The following is a 21,996-nucleotide window of genomic DNA, read 5'->3' on the forward strand; positions in this document are numbered from 1 at the left end:
TTTTATTTTCTCAGGGGTTCGTAAAAACACAGGTTCTGAAAAGTCTGGGCTCGGCTTTTAGGGTGAATTTGATTATAGCTAACAGATATAAGCCTTAGGAAAAAGGCTTTTAAAAAAACACTTGCACAATGAAAGGGGAATGGCCAGGTCTTCCAGCTCAGCTTTACTCTGATTTGATCTGGTGTTTGGCTGTCTGGCTATTCACTGAAAGCAGACTGGCAATTGAAAAACCTGCTGGACCTAAAGAAACAGGTCCATGCTGATCCTTCGCTCTCTCTCTGACATCCCTCCTGTAAGACTCTGTGTTTGATTTTTATTTTATTTTCTGTTTAGGGGATTGTTGCAAGTATTGGACCAGCATCATTAAACTGTGATAATTTGTTAGGTTTTCAGATAAATTATTCAGTATTCTGTACTCTTTTGTTTGGGGTTCATTCAGTAAATCATACCAATAAATTCTATTTTGTTTAAAACTATGTGGTTTGACCAGCTGCATCACTCCTGAAATATCCGCATTATGTCTGCTTAAAACAAATAACAAAGTAAGCGTACGGGCTACTTTCTGCAATGTTTTGAGGGGATCAGGCCTGGTCCATACCAGATTGGTTAGCCTACATATCCCTGATCAATATGGGCAATTTAGCATGTCCAATTTATCTGGCCTGCACACCTTTGGACTGAGGGAGGAAACTGGAGCACCTGGAAGAAACCTATGCAGACATGGGGAGAACATTCAAACACCACACAGTTACTCAAACCATGAATTGAACCACTGTCCCAGATGCAGTGAGGCAGAAATGCTAACCACTGAGCCACCATGGTATAGGTGACTTGGTGATTTTTAGTCACACATGGAAGGAAAATTTGCAACATTTACCAGACTTGTTTGATTGACTTCAGAAGGCAGGTTGGTGATACACCTAGCTAAAAGTGCATTTGCCAAAGCTCAAGTCACCTTCCTGAGCCATGTCACTGGACATGGACAAATGGTCCAATGAGAAGCAAAAACAAAGTTAATTGGACAGTTTCCAATACCATCGCCAAAAAGAGCAGTATAGAAATCCCCCTCTATCCGTGGGGGAAATGTCTGCCAAACCTGCAGATGACAGCAAACCCTGTATGCAATTCATTTTCCGTTTGCACACATACCTATGCTAATGTCTAACTGAGAAATTACATACAATTAGACATTATCAACACAAAAGCATAATAAAATACATAATACAGTACATTATAATACCAGTGCTTGGTCTCTGGACTGAATGTGTTTGTGACGTATGAGTTTAACCTTAAGGGACCGTGTAATAATGAAATTTATCTTGTACACACACAGTACAAATGCTGTACGTTTTTTTATTATATTTTTACATTCACCCATTATTGTATTTCTTAAAAAAAAGAGGAGAAAGTGAGGACTGCAGATGCTGGAGATCAAAGCTGAAAATGTGTTGCAGGAAAAGCGCAGCAATTCAGGCAGCAGGTCAGGTTTCGTGATTCTCCTGTTCCTTGGATGCTGCCTGACCTGCTGCGCTTTTCCAGCAACAAATTTTCAGCTTAAAAAAACAGCCTTACATTTTTGCAAAGGCAAAAATCACACATAAACACGATATAGTCCAACAGGTTTATTTGGAAGCACTGGCTTTCGAAGCACTGCTTCTTCATCAGATGGTTGTGAAGCAGGACAATAAGACACAGAATTATGGTCCAGCTTTACAACCAGTTGATGAAGAAGTGGCGCTTCAAAAGCTAGTGCTTCCAAATGCAGGAAACCTGTTGGACTATAACCTGGTGTTGCGTGATTTTTAACTCTGTCTTCCCCATTCCAACACAGGCTCCTCCAAATCATTACATTTTTACGTTGAGCTTTAAGTGTATTCCTTAAAACAAATCTTAGCCTATTGTCGGTACTCACCAGCTTCTCCATTCTTTGTTATTGCTGCGATGATATGATGATGTGAAGATGATACAGAAGGAGGATCATCTGCTTCAGGTGCTCCTGGCACCTCGAACGGCTGGAGAAACAGCAGACAACGTTCATGGCTTGGTAATGTCAGGAGTGGACGATGTTGATGGTTGGGTAATGTCAGGAGCAGACGATGTTGATGGTTTTTCATTGTCAATAGTAGACATGGTATGTTTTTTAAGCTTTTGGAAAAAATATCATGATAAGGCGTTGGTGTTTCTTTTCAGCTCATCCAATATTAGCTGGAGAGGTTATAATGCTTTGGTGATTGTACAGATTACTTTAATACTGTGTTCCATCATAGGATCATAATCCAGGACTTTTTCCTTTAAAGGCTGCGCAAACTGAAAAACTGCCAAATTTTTCCAAAATCCAATTGCGGGTTCTGTTTCAGTTTCTTCTTCCACATCTTCGTCTTCCTCTGTTGATTATTGCGAGGAGAAAGTGAGGACTGCAGATGCTGGAGATCAGAGCTGAAAATGTGTTGCTGGAAAAGCGCAGCAGGGCAGGAATTCCTGAAGAAGGGCTGATGCCCGAAACGTCGATTCTCCTGTTCCTTGGATGCTGCCTGACCTGCTGTGCTTTTCCAGCAACACATTTTCAGCTCTGTTGATTACTTGACAAGTTTTTCTAATTGAGAGAAAGTGAGGACTGCAGCTGCTGGAGAGTAGAGTCAAGAGTACGGTGCTGGAAAGGCACACCAGGTCAGGCAGCACCCGAGGAGCAGGAAAATCAATGTTTCGGGTAAAAACCCTTCATCAGGAATTCTTCCAAACATCAGAAGTTCTTCTAATTCCTCATTTGTCAACACTCCTTGATGTTCTTCGATATGTTCTTCCACTTCGCCATTATTCATATTAAGGAATCCATTTCCACCAACTTATTTTGCTACGTGAATGATATTTCTCCACCCCAGAGCTCCCACCCTCATTCCTGATGAAGGGCTTTTTCCTGAAATGTTGATTTACGTGCTCCTCTGATGCTGCCTGGCCTACTGGGCTTTTCCAGCACCATACTCCCGACTTTCCATTGATGCCCGTCCTGAACACTGCTGTTCAGCTGTTCATCCGAATATCCAAGTCCAAATGTCCCTGACCACTGAAATGTTCCCCGTCTGGGTGTGAACACCCCTGACTGGTGATTGTTGTGCAATGTCCATTCATCCATTGTTGTACCTTCTGCTTCGTCTCACCAATGTATAGTGCGTCAGGGCATCATGCCAGCAGTGTATGAGATAGACAATGTTGGCTGAGTCACATGAGTACCTGCCAACGTGCACACTGGGTGGTGTCCCCACAGGTAATGTTGGTATCCATGTCGTCACTCTGATATATCTTGCAGTGGTTCACATGCACGGTTGTGCTATGTTGTGATTGATCTTGTCCTGAAATCTGGGCAGATTGTTGTGGAAAATTGTCTGTTTAAGGTTTGGTGGTTGTTTAAAGGTGAGAAGTGGAGGCGTGGGGAAGGTATTGGCGAGATGCTCACCATCATTGATAATATGTTGCAGGCTGTGAAGAACATGACGTAGTTTTTCAGTTCCGGGGAAGTACTGGGCAACAAAGGGCACTCTATTGTTTGCAAATGTGTCTGTCTCCTGAAGAGGTCATTACAGTTTCTTGCCATGGCACGTTTAACATGGCATTCGATGAGTTAAGCATGGTACCCTGTTCATATAAGGGCATTCTTGAGCACCTTCAGTTGTCCGCCACCTTCCTCTGCATCTGAACAGATCCTGTATATGTGTAATGCTTGTCCATAGGGGATGGTTGTTTTAATATGTTTAGGGTGGAAGCTCGAGAAGGGTAGCATTGTGAGGTTATCTGTGGCTGTGCAGTGGAGTGAGGTACTAAGGTGCCCACCCTTGATGAAGATGCATGTATCCAAGAATGAAACAAATGCTAAAGAATAGTCCATGGTACGTCTGATGGTGGGATGCAACCCGTTGATATCACTGTGTAGTTTTGTTTCTCTCTGTGACTCTTCGGCATGGGTCCAGCAGAAGAAAATGTAGCCAATATATCTGGTGTATAGTGTGCAGATGAGAAATTTTATAGCCTTAGGTTTTGTCCTTAAACATTTAGACTAAAATGTAAATCTTAATTATAGAATACATTTGCTGCATACTAGAAATTGGTATGGCAGAAAAGATAAGATAAATAAGAACATTTGCCTTAACCTCAATGAAGCTGTATGAACAAGACACTAAGTGATAACATTCACAGTTGTTCCTTTGTGAAATTAAGAAGCAATGTTTAATTCTGACCACGGAATGAAACTCAGTAGCAATTAACTTCTCTTCCAAATTATTGTCCTTTGCTATTTTCTTTCTAGTTCAGAACATGCAATGCTTTTGTTAACTGTTTGTGTTTCTGACAATGTAACCTTTGTAAAGTGGTGTGTAAAGATAGTTTGTGATAGTACAATGGAGTAGCTGGCCAAGGCTCTTGAAAAAAGAGCGATTTCTACTCTCGTGGATTAATAGAATACTGATAGCTTGACTTTAAGGTACCAGTGTGTTGGTATTAGTAAATGAAGGGCATGATTAATGTAAGAGACTTTGTATTATTCCAGACCACTGAAAAGTACGATTTCCTGGATGAACCATAAGAAAAAGTTACAGGTTGAGTTCATAAGAAATTCCCTGTGCCATCTCAAATCTGTACTTTTAACAATTTGACCCTGTGAGCAGAGTTCCAACAAGGGATATGTTTGAGTGAAACTGGAAAAAAGGAGCTGCACTTAAGGGTCAGACCAATGGGTGCACAAGGTAAGGTTATACCTTGATTGCTGTCAGCCTGCATCTTTGGGATGCTTCCCCCATTTCACTCTCAGTGCACTGACAGAACCCTAAATGAGATCATTTAAATAGGTACTAAAAACAGAAACTGTCAGGGTTTTAGAATGTCAAGAATATTTTGCAGAAATAATTAGTCTTGTTGTTCATTATCAGGTTGTTATCTTCTAAAATGTCCGCGTGTGTGCGAGAGAGAGAGAGAGTGAGCGAGAGACACATACTGACAGAGATTCATCCTTGCAGCTTGCAGAAAGTTTATCCCTTTGACATTGAGTTTGGATGCACATTCGCATGTTGGTAAGCCAATTTTTGTGTTTTATTTTGATGTTTTGTGTTTTGTGGGGTTGGAGCCCCTGTAGTAATTGTGGTTGGAGCCCCTGTAGATCAGTAATTTGTGAAGATTTAAAGTAAGTACGATAAATATGGGTACGACCTTAGATAAGATGAAGGACAAATGTTCCCTAACAGAAATAGTACGTCTGTATCCTAATTATGAGAAACAATTAAGGGAAATATCAGTTGCAGCTGCTCAACAGAATAAGGATTGGCCTCTAGGGTGAACACATGATTTCAATCTACTCATTAAAATTGAGCAAGGGATTTTTGGAAAAAAATGAAATGGAAGTAAGCAGAAAGAATCCATATCAGTGTGGGAAAAGGTAGCTAGGGAAAAATGGGTAAAGTCCATACAACCATCATGGAGTCAAATTGTATTAAATGGGGAATTAGTCCATTAACTGGGCAGCGATCTAAAATAAATTGGACATACCTAAAATGCAAATGTGAAGCATACGATTTAGAAGCAGAATTTGAGCTGGCTAGGGAGAAAATAATAAAAAGGACAAAGATGGTTCCTTATACCCCACCCTCTTCTCTCCCAAATATCCATTAGTAAAGAATCTTGATCCATCTGCGGATTCGGAGGAGGAAATAATTTACGCCTCCCGTCCTGTGAGCCGACCTCCTCCAGTTACCCCATTAAAACTTGCCCACAGTACGGCCAAGGCAAGCATGCTTCATAAAACAAAAAGTCGCCTGAACTCCCCTCCCTACTCTGATGACAAATATGCCAAGGCCCATGCCCTTCCCCCAACTGTTCAGATAAATAATGATTCATCTTACCAAGAAACCATAGCCCACTGCACTCAGAGTCAATTAATATTAAAACGTGGAGGGAAGACTGAAGGGACTCCTTTGATTTCCACTGCACTGAAAATAAATCCCAAAGACATTGCAATTCTTCAATCAAAATTTCGGAATCTTAATATCATTCCTTGCACTGACACTGATGAGAGAGGGCCAAAGTCAAATTTCCTGAATAAAAGAGTTCCTATACCACAGGCCCTGAATCCGGGACAAACCCAATTTGTGGATCTTTATCAACCATGGAAACTTCATGAACTCTCAAGCATTATCAATAAGGCTTCAGATTATGGAAAGAATTCTGAGGGATTTGTTAATTACATTAATAGAACCTTAAAAATGTGCTGAGTTCTCAGAAATTTTACAATGTAATAATCATACCCAGCTTGTAGTCCGGCACCAGGCTGAACCAACAATCAGATTGGATTATTACCTTTTCTGCCAAGCAGTTCATCGTGCAGTTGATATGGGTAAAGTCTTGGGTGAAGGAGCTGAAGAGTTCCTTACCCATTTTGAGGAATTCTACAGCACTTACTCTGGTGACGCTAACTACCCACACGGGCGATCACGCCAGTTTAATGTCCTATGTATAACTGTCTTATCTGATCAGGTACAGGGTGCTATCTAATCCCACAGCATTCAATGGCAAGATGCCAAGGTTGCACAATTCAGCCGAGAGGTTTGTTACTTCTGGGAATTAAAGGATCCCAACAGTAAGGCTACCATTGACAAGATCAAGACAGAACTTGCCCAGACTACATGGGCTAAACCTAAACCCTGGGTTCAAAGTAAACCTTTGTCTACAAGGTCAGTCAGGCTATCAAATGGAAGTTAGGTACTTTATGAAACATTTTTATTTGTATTACCATTAGTATTTTTACTTTTATACATTGCCTTAAAACTGGTTAGCGCACAGTTCTCTTTGAAACATGAAGGATGCATATCACAAACAAAGAGCAGAAATTACTGAAATATTAGTTGTGGAACGATCATGAATTATCAATTGACAAACTGTTTATCAAAACCTAATCAGGTGTAGACTTAAAATAGTGTGAACACGTCCAGCTCTATATGCATCCTTATTAATTTCAAGACAATAAAATAGAGTGACTATGTCCCACAGCTTGCCCTAACCTTGCTGGAAGATGAATAAGTCCGAATTATTTGGACAAACATAAAATGTCTATGGGGCATTTTACTGAATGAACATTGCTGCTCTGCCATTTTTCCTTTATTAAAATAATTACATCAGTTTATATCCATTTTGGAAACTTACACCAAACATATGTGAAGAATTTCCCATTTTTACTGGAACAGATACAAATTCCCCAAACCATATCAGGAAATAGCTTAGACTCTAATTTTTATCTTATTTAAATGCAAGTGTAAGGCACTGAATTCCAGCTGTGGTTTGATTGATTAACACTGCTGCCTCACAGCACCTGTGTCCCAGGTTCGATTCCAGCCTCGGGCAACTGTCTGCGTGGAGTTTGCACATTCTCCCCATGTCTGCGTGGGTTTCCTCCGAGTGCTCCAGTTTCCTCCCACAGTCCAAAGGTGTGTAGGTCAGTTGAATTGGCCTTGTTAAGTTGCCCATAGTGTTATGTACATTGTTCAGAGGGAAATGGATCTGGGTGGGTTACTCTTCGGAGAGTCGGTGTTGGCTTGGTGGGCCGAAGGGCTTGTTTGAACAGTAAAACTCCATCCATGTGGCCTCAATGCAAACCCAATTGGCACAGTACAGAGAAACACACAATGCTGCTCATTACTGAGGAGCCACTGAATCAGCAAACTATTCGCTTTAAACTTTGTGAGCGAGGGTATTATTGTCTGTTATTGAGATTTGTCTTGATAAATGGAAATAAAATAATTAGCAATTGTAGAGTGGAAATCAGCACGATTTTTTCCAATGATTTAATGAAGTTAACTTATTACAAGACTTACCAGGAATGCCAAGAATGGCAAGGGTGGTCATAGTGTCATAGAGTCATAGAGATGTACAGCATGGAAATAGACCCTTCGGTCCAACCTGTCCATGCTGACCAGATATCCCAACCCAATCTAGTCCCACCTGCCATCAGCCGGCCAATATCCCTCCAAACCCTTCCTCTTCACATACCTATCCAAAATGCCTCTTAAATGTTGCAATTGTACCAGTCTCCACCGCATCCTCTGGCAGCTCATTCCATACATGTATCACACTCTGCATGAAAACGTTTCCCCTTAGGTCTCTTTTATATCTTTTCCCTCTCACCCTGAACTTATGCCCTCTAGTTCTGGGCTCCCCGACCCCATGGAAAAGACTTTGTCTATTTATCCTATCCATACCCCTCATAATTTTGTAAACCTCAGCCTCCGACAATCCAGGGAAAACAGCCCCAGACTGTTCAGCCTCTCCCTGTAGCTCAAATCCTCCGACCCTGGCAACATCCTTGTAAATCTTTTCTGAATCCTTTCAAGTTTCACAACATCATTTTGATAGGAAGGAGACCAGAATTGCACGCAATATTCCAACAGTGACCTAACCAATGTCCTGTACAGCCGCAACATGACCTCCCAACTGCTGTACTCAATATTCTGACCAATAAAGGAAAGCATACAAAACGCCTTCTTCACTATCCTACCTACCTGCGACTCCTCTTTCAAGGAGCTATGAACCTGCACTCCAAGGTCTCTTTGTTCAGCAACACTCCCTCGGACCTTACCATTAAGTGTATAAATCCTGATAAGATTTGCTTTCCCATAATGGAGCACCTCGTATTTATCTGAATTAAACTCCATCAGCCACTTCTCAGCCCAATGGTCTATCTGGTCCAGATCCTGTTGTAATCTGAGGTAACCCTCTTTGCTGTCCACTACACCTCCAATTTTGGTGTCACCTGCAAACTTATTATCTGTACAACTTATGCTTGCATCCAAATCATTTATGTAAATGACAAAAAGCAGAGGACCCAGCACTGATCCTTGTGGTACTTCACTGGTCACAGGCCTCCAGTCTGAAAAACAACCCTCCACCACCACCTTTGAGTCCTCTACCTTTGAGCCAGTTCTGTATCCAAATGGCTAGTTCTCCCTGTATTCCTTGCTAATCAGTCTCTCCTTGTCGAACACGTTACTGAAGTCCATATAGATTACATCTACAGCTCTGCCCTCATCAATCCTCTTTGTTACTGTATTGTATTGTTTCCGTGATTATCTTCAGTCAGTGTAGCTCTCAGTAATAAACTTTCAAATGTTAGACAATGCCTCCCATGGCTTGTATATGCACGCATGGAAGTGGAGGACTTGCACCTCTTTAACCTTTCCATTTTACTCATTTGGTTCTCCATCTTAGAGCTTTCCCATAGCACTGACATGCAGTGTTCTTTTAGTCCTAAATTAGGTCAGTCAAGAAACTTTACCTTTTCAACAGTCCCCGTTAATACACCACAAACACACTCTGAAACTTTTGTGTACTTCTTAAGAGGATAATTAAGAATTGATATCAATAATTTCAATTCTGAAATAGATCACCCTGAAACAAAATATACAAGTAATACAATCATTCTAATTAATTCAAATAATTATATGATATAGCCCTTTCAATCTAACGCATGCCTTCCTTTCATTAATAACATAAAAGCATTTTTGTATCCATCTGCGCCTGCCTGTAATTTGTATCAAAGAGTTTTCAAAGGGGCTATGCTTTTAATGAGCAGAGTCGTGTGTCAACAGATCACAACTGTTTGTCTAAGGTTGGAATCATTTATTTGTAATACATGGAATTTAAAAATCGTGTCATCAATTCTTTGTTAGCCTGAATCTATCAGATGGACTAAGAGAAACCAGTCAGTGTACAGATATCCTCCTTTGAGAGAGGGAGCAAAGAGACACCAGTCAGTGTACAGGTATCTCCCTGTGAGAGAGGGAGCAAAGAGACACCAGTCAGTGTACAAATATCTCCCTGTGAGAGAGGGGACTGACAAAAAACAGCCAGTGTACAGCTATCTCCGTGTGAGAGAAGGAGTGGGAGAAACCAATGAATGTACAGATCTCTCCCTGCTAGAGAAGGGTCTTGGAGAAACAAGTCAGTGTACGGATATCTCCCTGAGAGAGAGGGGACTGAGAGAAACCAGTCAGTGTCAGGTATCTGCCTGAGAGAGAGGGGACTCAGACAGACCAGTCAGCGTACAAATATCTCCCTGAGAGAGAGGGGACTGAGAGAAACCAGTCAGTGTACAGATACCTCCCAGCGAGGGAGAGATTGACACCAATCACTAAACAGATATCTCCGGTGGAGGGAACTGAGAAAAATAACAGTCAGTGTACAAATATCGCCCTGAGAGAGAGGGGACTGAGAGACACCAGTCAGTGTATAGATGTCTCCCAGTGAGAGAAGGGACTGAGAGACACAAGTCAGTATACAAATACAGTTCACTCAATATGGAACATCTTTATTACATTGAAGAGCAATAGTACACATACACAATGACACTGGTTAGTTTGAACTTCCATGAACCAGGGTCTGTCTCGAGTGGTGAGTTCATCAGCAGATCATTGAGCTCAATGTTGGATCATCCTCTCAAACTGTTCTCCTTGGATTCAGCTGCAAGTCATATCCCAAGTCTTTCCTTCAGCCTGCTTCTCCTCTGACAGTCCTATTCAGAAATCCCTGGTTTTGACCCATTAAATGAGATTTCACTTAGAACAGTGTCCTGTTCAAAGCCATGTCTCTGGGTGTGCTCACACTGGCATTCTCTTTTAGGGTATAGTTGAAGAAGTGTAGGCAGCTGGCTGGAATGTTATCTCCAAACCTCTTCACCTAATGGCCAGGGATGCAGTTCTCCAACACAGTACTTATGAAAATATTTTTAGTCTATCTTCCCTTGACGCTGTTCTTTGATCAAGTAATAAATTTCTTCTGACCTGTTCTGAGTTCCTGCAACATCCCACAAGCACACCCCTTGGGAAAACGATAAATTCAAACACAGATTCTTATAGGAGAGAGAGATTGCAGAGACGATTTGCCAGGGATCAATGGCTGAAATATAGAACCTACTTTTTTTTCCCAGAAGCTTCTTGGTGTCCCCAAATAAAACTAAATCAGTCGAGAAAAATTCCTAAACTTGGAGAACTGACCAGTCCCCTTTCATTCTTCAACTGTCTTTTTAAACAAAACAAAACACATAAAAAAACCTTTTCCCTGATTGTTGCCTTAGGCAGTATCCATTGGTCACAATTGAAGTGTCCTGATCTCAGACAAATAAAAATATCTGCCCTTTTCAACCCCTCTTGAGAAAACTAAGGATAACATAACTTGTTGAAGGAGCAAGATTGTCACACCCATCCCCCTCCCCCCCAAAAAACCCATCAATATCGAAAGATGGCTTTATTTTAAAACCCCTTGATCATACACTGTTAATACACTACAACAAACATACATTATATTAGCTATTATCATGCAAACATACATTACCACATTCTATTTCAGTCTGTTTACTCGTCCACTGAATGCATCCATTTCTCATCCAAATCTCCATAATTCATCGGCAATCAAATTTTCTCATCCTGCCGCATGCACAATTTTTAAATTGAATGGCTGTAATAACAATCTCCATCTAAACAATCTGGAATTTTTGTAGTTAACAATGGGTTATTATGTGTGTATATGATTGGCTTAAATACATCACCGGTAACAGAAATGTTGAAATGCAGCAATGCCAACACCAAGCTCAATGTCTTCTTTTCAACTGTTGATGAATGTTCAATTCTCTGGAGAAATAAGGGTAGAGTATTTCTATCTTCTTGCTGACTTCCTGTAAGAGCATAGCACGGACACCTACATCAATCGCATCGATAGTCCCCCTGAATGGGCTTTATGTATGGTTAAACACTGGGACAATGTTTAACACAGCTTTAGGCTGTCAAACATCTTCTGACACACTGCAGTCCACAGAAACTTCTTGCTTTTCTTCAATGAGTCGAACAACTATACTACAACAACTCAGTAAATCATAGTACTGCACTTTTTGTCGATGTTATGGGAAAATCCCCAATTACCTATGTTTTGGCATTCCGTGGGGCCATTTGCCAATGTCCAATAATATGGCTCATGAAGGTGGTGTGGGCTTTGGGAAATCCAGCCTTAGCTAAGTTTATCACCAAGCCTGCCTCTGATAAATGTTGCAAATATTCATTCCATGTGTGACTAAGAATCACCAGGTCATCAACATAAAATACACAAGTGGGTATTCCTGAAATGACCATATTGGTTAGTCTTTAAAATATGGCTGGCATATTTTTCATACGAAATAGCATGATTTTGAATCGATATAGTCCATTCGGCGTTACAAAAGCCAAAATTGTCTTTGCTCTTTCAGACAAAGGAACCTTCCAGTATCCTCTGATTAAATCCAACTTAGAAATATAAATTGCTTGTCCCAACCTTTCAATGCAGTCTTCCAAACGTGGAATCAGATTTTTAACATTACGTACCATCTCACTTTGGCACCATTACTATTGGTGAGCTCCAGTAACTGCAAACTCACTTTGATTTTGTCATCTTGGAGCATGCTTTCAATCTCCTTCTGAACCTGTGCCAACTTTAGAGGGTTAAGCCTGTAAGGATGTTGCACGATTGAAACAGCATTCCCTTTATCGCAATCATGCAAAATTAGGTTAGTACTTGCCAGCATTTTTCCAAATATCTTCCCATGTGATAGTAATAACTCTTTCAGGTCATTTCGATTTTCCTCTGGTCGGTAACTCAATAATTTATTCCAATTTTTGACAACTTCAGCATTGTCCCCCAATGTAATCGGAAGAATGTCTAATCTTCTGAACTTGTATCTTTACTCTGTACTTTAAACAATAACACGTTCTCCTTTTGTTTTCCTTCCTTCACTGTCAAAATACCTTTCGAGTATATTCACATGACACACTTGGTGAGATTTCTTTCTGTCTGGGGTCCTTATCAAATTGTTCACCTCACTCAATCTCCTTCATAAGACTTCATAAGGTCCACGAAACATTGCTTTTAGAAGTTCAACTACAACTGGAAGTAACACTGACACTTTATCTCCGCAAGAAAAATTACAAGTTTTTGATTTCTTGTCAGCTTCCAGTTTCATTGTAAGCTGTGATATTTCAAATGCTGTCTAGCCAACTTCCCCCACTCTATTTAATCATTCCCTAAAATCTGACAAAAAGTCTAAATATGTGATCTCTGAATTCTGACTCACCAATTTCTCCTTAATTTATTTTAATGGTCCCCTAACTTCATGCCCAAAAACTAATTCAAATGAACTGAATTTGGTCAATTCATTTGGTGCATCTCTGATGGCAAAATGTATATATGGAATTCCTTTAACTGAATCATCTGGATGGGGTTAACTCTCAACCCTTAACATGGCCTTTAATGTTTGATACCATCTTTCTAGCGCTTCCTGTGATTCTGAATTATGAGCAGTAGATTTGAATTGTTCTATTTCTATACTGTTCAAAACTTCCTTCAAAAATTTTGATGTAAAATGTGACCCTTGATCTGATTGGATCTGTGTGGGTAACCCGTGCTGAGTGAAAAATTTGAGTAACTCCTTTTAGCTGCGATGTTGCATAATGCAATGGCCTCTGGAAATCTAGTGGAAACATTCATTATTGTTAACAATTAGTGATTCCCACTTTTTGTTTTAGATAGGGGTCTCACACAATCAACTAACACTCTTGAAATAAAAAAAAGTCCTCAAATGCAGGAATGGCTATTAAGGATGTGGGTTTTACTACTGCCTGTGGTTTTCCAGTTACATGACATGTATGGCAAAATTTAACAACATTCTTGTGCAGTCCAGGCCAGTAGAAATGTTTTTATATTTTGAGTTTTTCTTACTCCTAAATTGCCTCCTACTGAGAGTTCATGTGTATCCACAATACCTCCTTTTCACTGGTAATATGACTTGATGAACTTCTGCCAATTTCTCATCTACCTGAATATGTGACGATCTTCATTTCGTCATTAAGACAACATTTTCAAGATAATAGCACACAGAGATACATCTACATTCTTCTTCTGTGTCTGCCTTTTGATACAATTGCTTCCAATTTTCATCTTTTTGCGGTCACTCAGTTAATTTCTCTGAGCTAAAGATCCATCTTTGTCATCCATCTGCTCCTGTTTTTTCTCTGCCATCTGACCCAAACAGAGGCTCTGGTAATTCCATTTCAACTTTCTTATTTGTACGCTTTGACCTCACCTGTTTCAACTGGTGATGTTTTGACCTCCTTACCACACACTCAGGATATGATTTCTATAATATTTAAGTTGCCTGAGTTTCCACTAGCTTTGCAACCACCTTAGATTCCTGAAACATTGTCTGTAGGCTTCTGGCATAAGGTCATATGCACTTAAAATGTCGTTCTTCATCTTCTCATAATCCCCAGATGCCTCCCCTGATAGTGGTGAAAATACCTCACTAGTTCTACCTACAAGTTTTGTTTGGATCAACGAAACCCACATGGTCAATAGAAACTTCATTTGTTTAGCGACCTTCTCAAATGAGATGAAAACGACCTCCAGCATCTTTCTCATCAAATTTAGTCAATGCTTGAATATTGTTAAACAGATCCCCACCAGGCCTTTGGCTACCATGGGTTTGCTCATCCTCACTCTCTTCCTCACTAAGCTTAACTTCTGCTTTCATCTCCATCCTCTTGATCTGACTTTCCTACCTAGCACAAATTTCTGAAGTTCAAACTCTCTCTCTTCCTTCCTTCTCTTTCTCTCTTCTCTCCCTCTTTTTCTTTTTCTTCTCTCTTTCTTTCTTTCTTCTCTCTTTTTTGTACTTCCTCTGCTTTTAATCATAATTCAAAGTTGCATTTCTTTTCCTCCCTCCTTTTAGAACATAGAACATTACAACACAATGGAAAATTATCCATTTCTTGTGAAATTAATTATCCATTTACTGTGAAATTTAAAGAGAATGTTTTTCTTAAGTTCAATGCTGTACTGAGCTTTGTAAAACGATGCTTTGATGAAGGTTTGTAGTTAACTTATCTTTGTTTGAGTTCTGTAATTGACCTTGCAATAGTCAAACTCAGCAAAGCTGAAGAACTGTTATGTCTAGGACCAGGGGATGAGTGGATAACAATTTGAGTGCTATCAGAGCAAAACCCAAGGGAAGGGGATTGCCGTCTCTAGAATTTTTAGGAGACAGCAAGTTTTAGTGGTGGTTTTAGACTTGGAACCACCACTGGCTGAGATCGACTTGCCAAAGATGTACCGGGTATGTGGTTTCTTGGTTTACGAAACCAAGGCATTGAGCCGGACGCACCCAATGCGAGAGGGGACCTCCGGAGGTAAAAAGCAAGTCAAAGGGAAAGGGTAACGGTACCGAGAGAGAGAGAGAGAGAGAGAGAGAGCTGCACACTTTTCCAGTTACAGTAAAAATGGGCTCCGGCAAGAGCAAACAAAGGGAGAGTCCACACAGGACTTGGAATGGCCAACCAAAAATACAATACATGCTAAATAATTATGGCCCAGATTCTGTAAAGCAGTTAAAATTGTGGATTATGGATTGTGGTTTTCCGGAGGGAGGAAGTTTTATTCAAAGACAGCTGGAAATATTGAGGTCGAGGTTGGAGGAGAGAGATAAGGAAAAAAGGAAGGGAAAAAATAGAACCTCTGAATTGGAGTGCTTATAACATGTGGAAGGCTGAGGCTGACATCAGAGAAAGGAAATCTCAAGTAAAGGATAGATCAAATACACGTCCAAACACCAGTGCACATGCAGACGTGCGCAGAAAACAACCTAACGAAGCTGTACAGTGTCTTAAGTCTGTTTCAGATCTGACGTTGATGACTGCCCTCCAAGGCTGGCAGCTCCCCAGCGAGACCCGCCTTGTGAAAGTTCCACATCAGCAGCTGCCACCTCAGGGTCTGCTGGATTGAAGCAAGAAGCCCAAAAGAAGGACAATCACTCCAAGATGGAAAGGCATCCAAGTCTTGTTCGCAATCACCCCCCCCCCCCCCCCCACCCCCCAACCTCCGATGGATAATAAGTCATACAGTGAACGTACTGGCGCACAATCATCTTACCAGGTAGTTCTGCAAGCCCCAGTGGTTAAAGTTTCAGGTCCAGAAGGGCATCCAGTGTTGATCCACCGACCATGGACCATGAAAACTCTGCAAAGTGCCTATGGGCAGTTGCCTGACCCATGCGAGGTTGGAGGTAATATGTTCACTGAAGAAGTGACAAAGTTCTGTACTCAGCTCCGTCCCACATCACATGAGATGAGATGTCTCCTGTGATGAAAACTAGGTGCTGAAGTCACCAAAATCAAGTATACCTGGCCAGCTGCAAATGTCCATGCCAGAGTACCCAACCCACAAGTGGAGCAGAACAGAGACTTTAATGCTTTTGTTGCAGTGCTGGCAACCGCCTATAGGGTGGCATTCCCAGTGCGAATGGACATGACCAAAATAGCAATGTGTAAACAACAGGAAGGTGAGACAGTGTCTCAGTACCTTACACGGCTCACTGAAGTCCATAATGCCCTCAGTGGACTGAGACCACCCGACAACATAACGACAGCAGCAATCACGCCGTATGAGGCACACCTGAGGAACAGCTTCATCAATGGAATGAAGGATGAAATAGCGAAAAAGGTAAAAGACACATATATTACCTGGGACACAGGAAAGCTGAATTTGATAGAACAACATGCAATACATGCTGAAAAATTGCTGACATAAGAGAAGGATAAAAAGAAACTAAAGATGGAACAGCAAGCACCTAAAGCTCACCTTACTGTGATGCAAATGGTCACCCAGCCGTTGGAGAAGGGGGCTGCAGGAAGAGAGAGAGGCAGAGATGGAGGTGGCGGAAGAGGAAGAGGTCGTGGAAGAAGCACTGGCAGAGGTAGATCTGGCGGGTGCTTTGTTTGTGGAGCAATGGACCACTGGGCGATTTAGTGCCCGCATGGACAGACTCAATCAGCCCTGGAGGCTGAGCGGCAGGGTGACTGACAGGGGAAGGCTGTGGAGGAGGTTGGCAGCCCACAAGGTACAGGTAAGACTCCTTCCTTTATTCTTGGTAACGAAGACTCACTTATGCTAATCTCTTCTATAAACCTTATGGGCACCGAGACATGTCCCACCTCTATGTTGAGTGCTGAGATTGCGAAGTGTGGAGAGTATGTCCAATATCACAATGATGCATATAAGTCAATGCCCACCTCTATGTTATATGTAGAAGGTACATCAGTTACCTTTTTGGTAGATAGGGGCAACATATTCAGTCCCTAAATTAAGCCAGGTTAGACAATCGGCAATGGAGTGAAAGGTTCCTGAACACAATGGGTGCATCAGGAGTCGTGGTGCGGGAGAGATTTTCCGCATCCCTATTGTGTGAAACTACTATTGGGGAAACATTCCAATTCTCTTTCTTGTTATCGGAATTTTGTCCTTTAAATCTAATGGGCTGGGACCTCATAGGGAGACTGGGGTTGGACTTGCTCAGTACTCCGATGGGCTTACAGATAATTCAAAGGGAAGACTTACCAATGCAGGCTGTAAATATGACCCACAACCCCTGATGTATGTCTATGAGTGGTGATTAGGCCAGAGAGTGATAAGTTCAGTGAGCAATTCACTCACCCTCGAAGCAAGCAACCATGTTAATCCTATTAATACCGATTTTCTTGCTGGAGATATGCTGCACTGCACAGCACACTTACACCGTGACGGCCCTGACGAACCATATGAGAAAGATGGTTCAGGAGATTGGTTAAAAAGGGCACTTGTTATTGTGCGATTTTTATTGGAGTGATCACAGATGTACTTATCTAAGGTATCTGTAACAGCAAGCAGACCCTATCTATTTGATGTGGAAGGCTCCACTCCTCACGTGTCACTGGCAAAGGAGTCTGGTGACAAGTGACAGGTAGCAGGATTTGGGTTCATGGGTGCTAAAGGCACAAAGAACAAAAGGTTGGCTCTTTAGGGACGAGATGGGTGTTTAGTTCAATGCAGATATGTGGACATATTAGAAGAAACTAAATTGGCTAACTCAGGCAGATCGGACAATCCAGGTAACCCCCTCTAGCCCTGAAAAGCCTAGGGGGATAGCCTGGCGTTTCCCTAAGATAGAAGTCTCAGACCCAAGATTCAAAATAGTCCCTACTGAGTTGTGGGCAAAGGGCAAACATGATGTGTAGCTCATATGGGACTGTGAGCCCATAAATAACCCCAAAGTCTGAGTATCGTCCTTGCAGAGCACAATATCCATTAAAACCCAAAGCCATAGAAGGAATTATTCCAGTCTTTCAATCCCTCCTAAAAGATGGAGTGATAATCCCCTGTGAAAACTTACTGGTGAGAACCCCCATTTTTCCAGTCAAAAAGGCAAACATTCCCAGTGAACCTGAGGAATAGGGGTTTGTTCCAGAACTGCAGGCATTCAATAGCGCTGCTGTGCCACGCACTCCAAATGTTCCCAACCCCTATGCTATATTGGCTCAAATTCCACCGGACAGCAAATGACTATTTGTTGTGGATTTAGCAAATGCCTTCTTTTGTTTAGCAGTGCACCCAGATGGTCAATTCTGGTTTGCTTTTTCATTCAAAGGGAAATCATATACCCTCACGCGACTTTATCAATATTACTGTGAGTCCCCCACCATATTTTTTTTTAGATTTATATTACTTACAGCATGGAAACAGGCCCTTTGGCCCAACAAGTCCACACCGACCTGCCGAAGCACAACCCACCCAGACCAATTCCCCTACATTTACCCCTTCACCTAATACTACGGATAATTTAGCCTGGCCAATTCACCTAACCTGCACATTTTTGGACTGTGGAAGGAAGCCAGAGCACCCAGAGGAAACCCACACAGACACGGGGAGAGGCTGTACGCAGGTGTCTGGAGACTCTTGTTCTAACCCCGGGGTCAGCACTTCTGCAGTATGTAGATGATTTCCCCAATTGTAGTTTCGCACAATAGGGATGTGACACTAACAAAGGAACAATGTGAGAAGGACACCCTTGCGTTGTTCTGCCATCTAGCAAGGGAAGGGCACAAAGCCGGTCTCACAAAGCTACAATTTGTGCAACAACAGGTGAAGTTCTGAGATCACTTAATATCTGAAGAAGCGAACGCCATTAGTAAAGACAGAGTTCAAGCAATCTAGCAAATTCCAAAGCCTCACACGAAGAAACAATTACTCTCCTTTTTGGGCAGGTGCTCCTACTGTAGAATGTTTATCACACATTACACAACACTTGAGGCACCCCTCAATGACATAGCCCACGGCAAAGATTTGCAGAACCAGAGTCGGTTGCAGTGGACTCCAGAGGCCAAGAGTGCCTTTGTTGAATTAAAAAAGACCCTCCAAACTACACCTACATTGGGGATTCCGAATCCAAACAAACCTTTTGTACAAACGGTAGATGAGAAGCAAGGTTTGTGAATGTTTGTAGCTCAGGTTGAGGTTTAGGATGTAGGTTTGCTCGCTGAGCTGTAGGTTTGATATCCAGACGTTTCATTACTTGGATAGGTAACATCATCAGTGGCGACCTACAAGTGAAGCAAAGCTGTTGTCTCCTGCTTTCTATTTATATGTTTGTCCTGGATGGGAACGATATCACCATAAAGCTTTGTTTCGTGTAGGTGGTGTCTGAGGAAAGGCCTGGTGTTTCCTAAACATTTTCTGATGTATAGTTATTCTGGCTATGTTTTTTTTTGTTGTTGCTATAGTTGTCCTTGTTGTCATAGATTATCCATTTACTGTGAAATTTAAAGAGAATGCTTTTCTTAAAATCAATGCTGTTCTAAAACGATGATTTGGTGAAGGTTTGCAGTTAGCTTATCTCTGTTTGAATTCTGTAAACATTCAACTCAACCTTGTGATAGTCAAACGCAGCGAAAGCTGAAGAACTGTTATGTCTAGGACCAGGGGATGAGAGGATAACAATTTGATTTTCCCCCAGTCTTTGCCCTTGAGAGTGTGATAAGGAACGCTATAAGGCAGGCGACTGTACAATGTCTCAGTACTCTTTGCGCTGAGGCAACTGACTTAGTGTAATGAGTAAAAATCCTGCAGGATCTTTAATAAAGATCCTTTCTTTGCTCTTGCTAATAAATGAGTCAAGTTGATTTAATTTCCATGACAATCCTTCAGCACTATCCACAATTCCACTGACCTTAGTGTCATCTGCAAATTTACTAACCCACTCTTCTATGCCCTCATTCAGGTCAATTATGAAAATGATAGACAGTAGTGGCCCCAAAACAGATCCTTGTGGTACACCACTAGTAACTGCAAAGTCCAGGATGAATATTTCCCAAAAACGACCACCCTTTTTCTTCTTTCAACTAGCCAATTTCTGATCCAAATCACTAAATCACCCTCAATCCCATGCCTTCATATTTTGTGCAATACCCTACAGTGGTGAACCTTATCGAATGCCTTACTAAAATCAGCCGCTTTACCCTCATCCACATGTTTGGTCACCATCTCAAAGAACTCAATAAGGTTTATGAGGCACGAGCTACATTTCACAAAACCATGCTGACTATTCATAATCAACTTATTCCTCTCTCAATGATTATGAATCAATTATTGATTATAAATCCTCTCTCGATGATTATAAATCTGTTATAACATTTTTATCACTTTTCTTTTGCCGACAAGACAAACTGCTTCATTTCAATTGAATTTTAGCCATCTCCAAATATTCTGATGACGTTTCCAGCAAATTTAAATGGTAAGCTATTATGGTATTTTTCTCTTCTTTTTTTATGGATGAAGGTAACTCCTACTGCAGCCTAACTGCCAATTCTAACAGCTTTTCCATGTTCATCTTTTGTAAACCCCCCAAAGTCACTTCCTCCACCTCCAAAAATCTCTTACTGACCAAAAGAGCCAATTCTGCACCAGCACTGTATAAACCAAATGAATTCAACACCTGGAATAAAAGATAAAAACACCTACCTTTGGCTGCATTTGAGTCCAACAACCCTAATTCCAAATTGTAACTGTAGCATAAATTCACATAGAACCCCCCCAATTGGTTGTAGACAAGGCCAGGCCGCCTCAAAAAGTTTCAAGAAGGTCGCTTAGACTGTAACGTTTCCAGTTAGTTTAAGCAGATGTAACGTGGATATTCCAGGAGCAAAGCAGCTGGTCAAAGCCCTTAGTTTTAAATAAAACAGAATTTATTTACAGAGTACTGAATGAAAGACAAATAAAATAAAATAGAATTTAGAATAACAACTATTTGAAAACATGACCGACAGATATACTCTGCAACTTAACAAAGAGCTGTTCCAATTTCTTGCAACATCCCCTTGGCAAAAATATAAATTCAAATACAGATTCTTCCAGGAGAGAGAGAGTGAGATTGCAGAGAGGATCAGCCAGGTATCATTGGCTGAAACATGGAATGTGTTTTTCTTCCCAGCAGCTTCTCGGGGTCCTCAGCTGAAACTAAACCAAACTATTAAAATCGCTGAACTTGGCGAACTGGCTAACTCCCTTTTGTTGTGCAAGTGTTTTTTTTTCTAATCTAAAAGCCTTTTAAGTCCCTGATTGTCGCCTTAGGCAGTATCTGTTGGCCATAATTAACGTGTCCTTAGCCCTGCCAAATCAGAACCTCTGCTCTTACAACCCCTCTTGAAAAAAATGACAACATAACCTTGATAAAGGAGCAGCATCATCGTGTGTATGTATGTGTGTAAGAGTGGACTGTTTGTCTGTGCTGTCTGTACAATGGTTTGCATATGTCACCTTGTACTTTTTAAAATAGCTTTTATCATTTACATAGTTCCCACTTGCTGGTAATCCACTGATAAAGCACTTCTACTTACTTGTTGATTTTCAACTCTAATAGTTTTTTTCCACATTCCCTTAGCTTTTCCTAGTTTTCTATTGTTACTTCATGTGTGTAGTTCCGAGACTCTATTCAACATTCTACGGTTTCAGATTTTGTGTGACCACCCTAAGCTGACCTTTACTGTTTTATCAACCTGTAATATAGGGAGCCTGTGAGGATCTAGATCTGGGAATGTAGTGATCTTCTTTGTATGATCATGTCTACACTGTGTCTCTAGAATCATG

The sequence above is a fragment of the Chiloscyllium punctatum genome, chromosome 29 (genome assembly GCF_047496795.1).
Source record: "Chiloscyllium punctatum isolate Juve2018m chromosome 29, sChiPun1.3, whole genome shotgun sequence".
Lineage (NCBI taxonomy): Eukaryota > Metazoa > Chordata > Chondrichthyes > Orectolobiformes > Hemiscylliidae > Chiloscyllium > Chiloscyllium punctatum.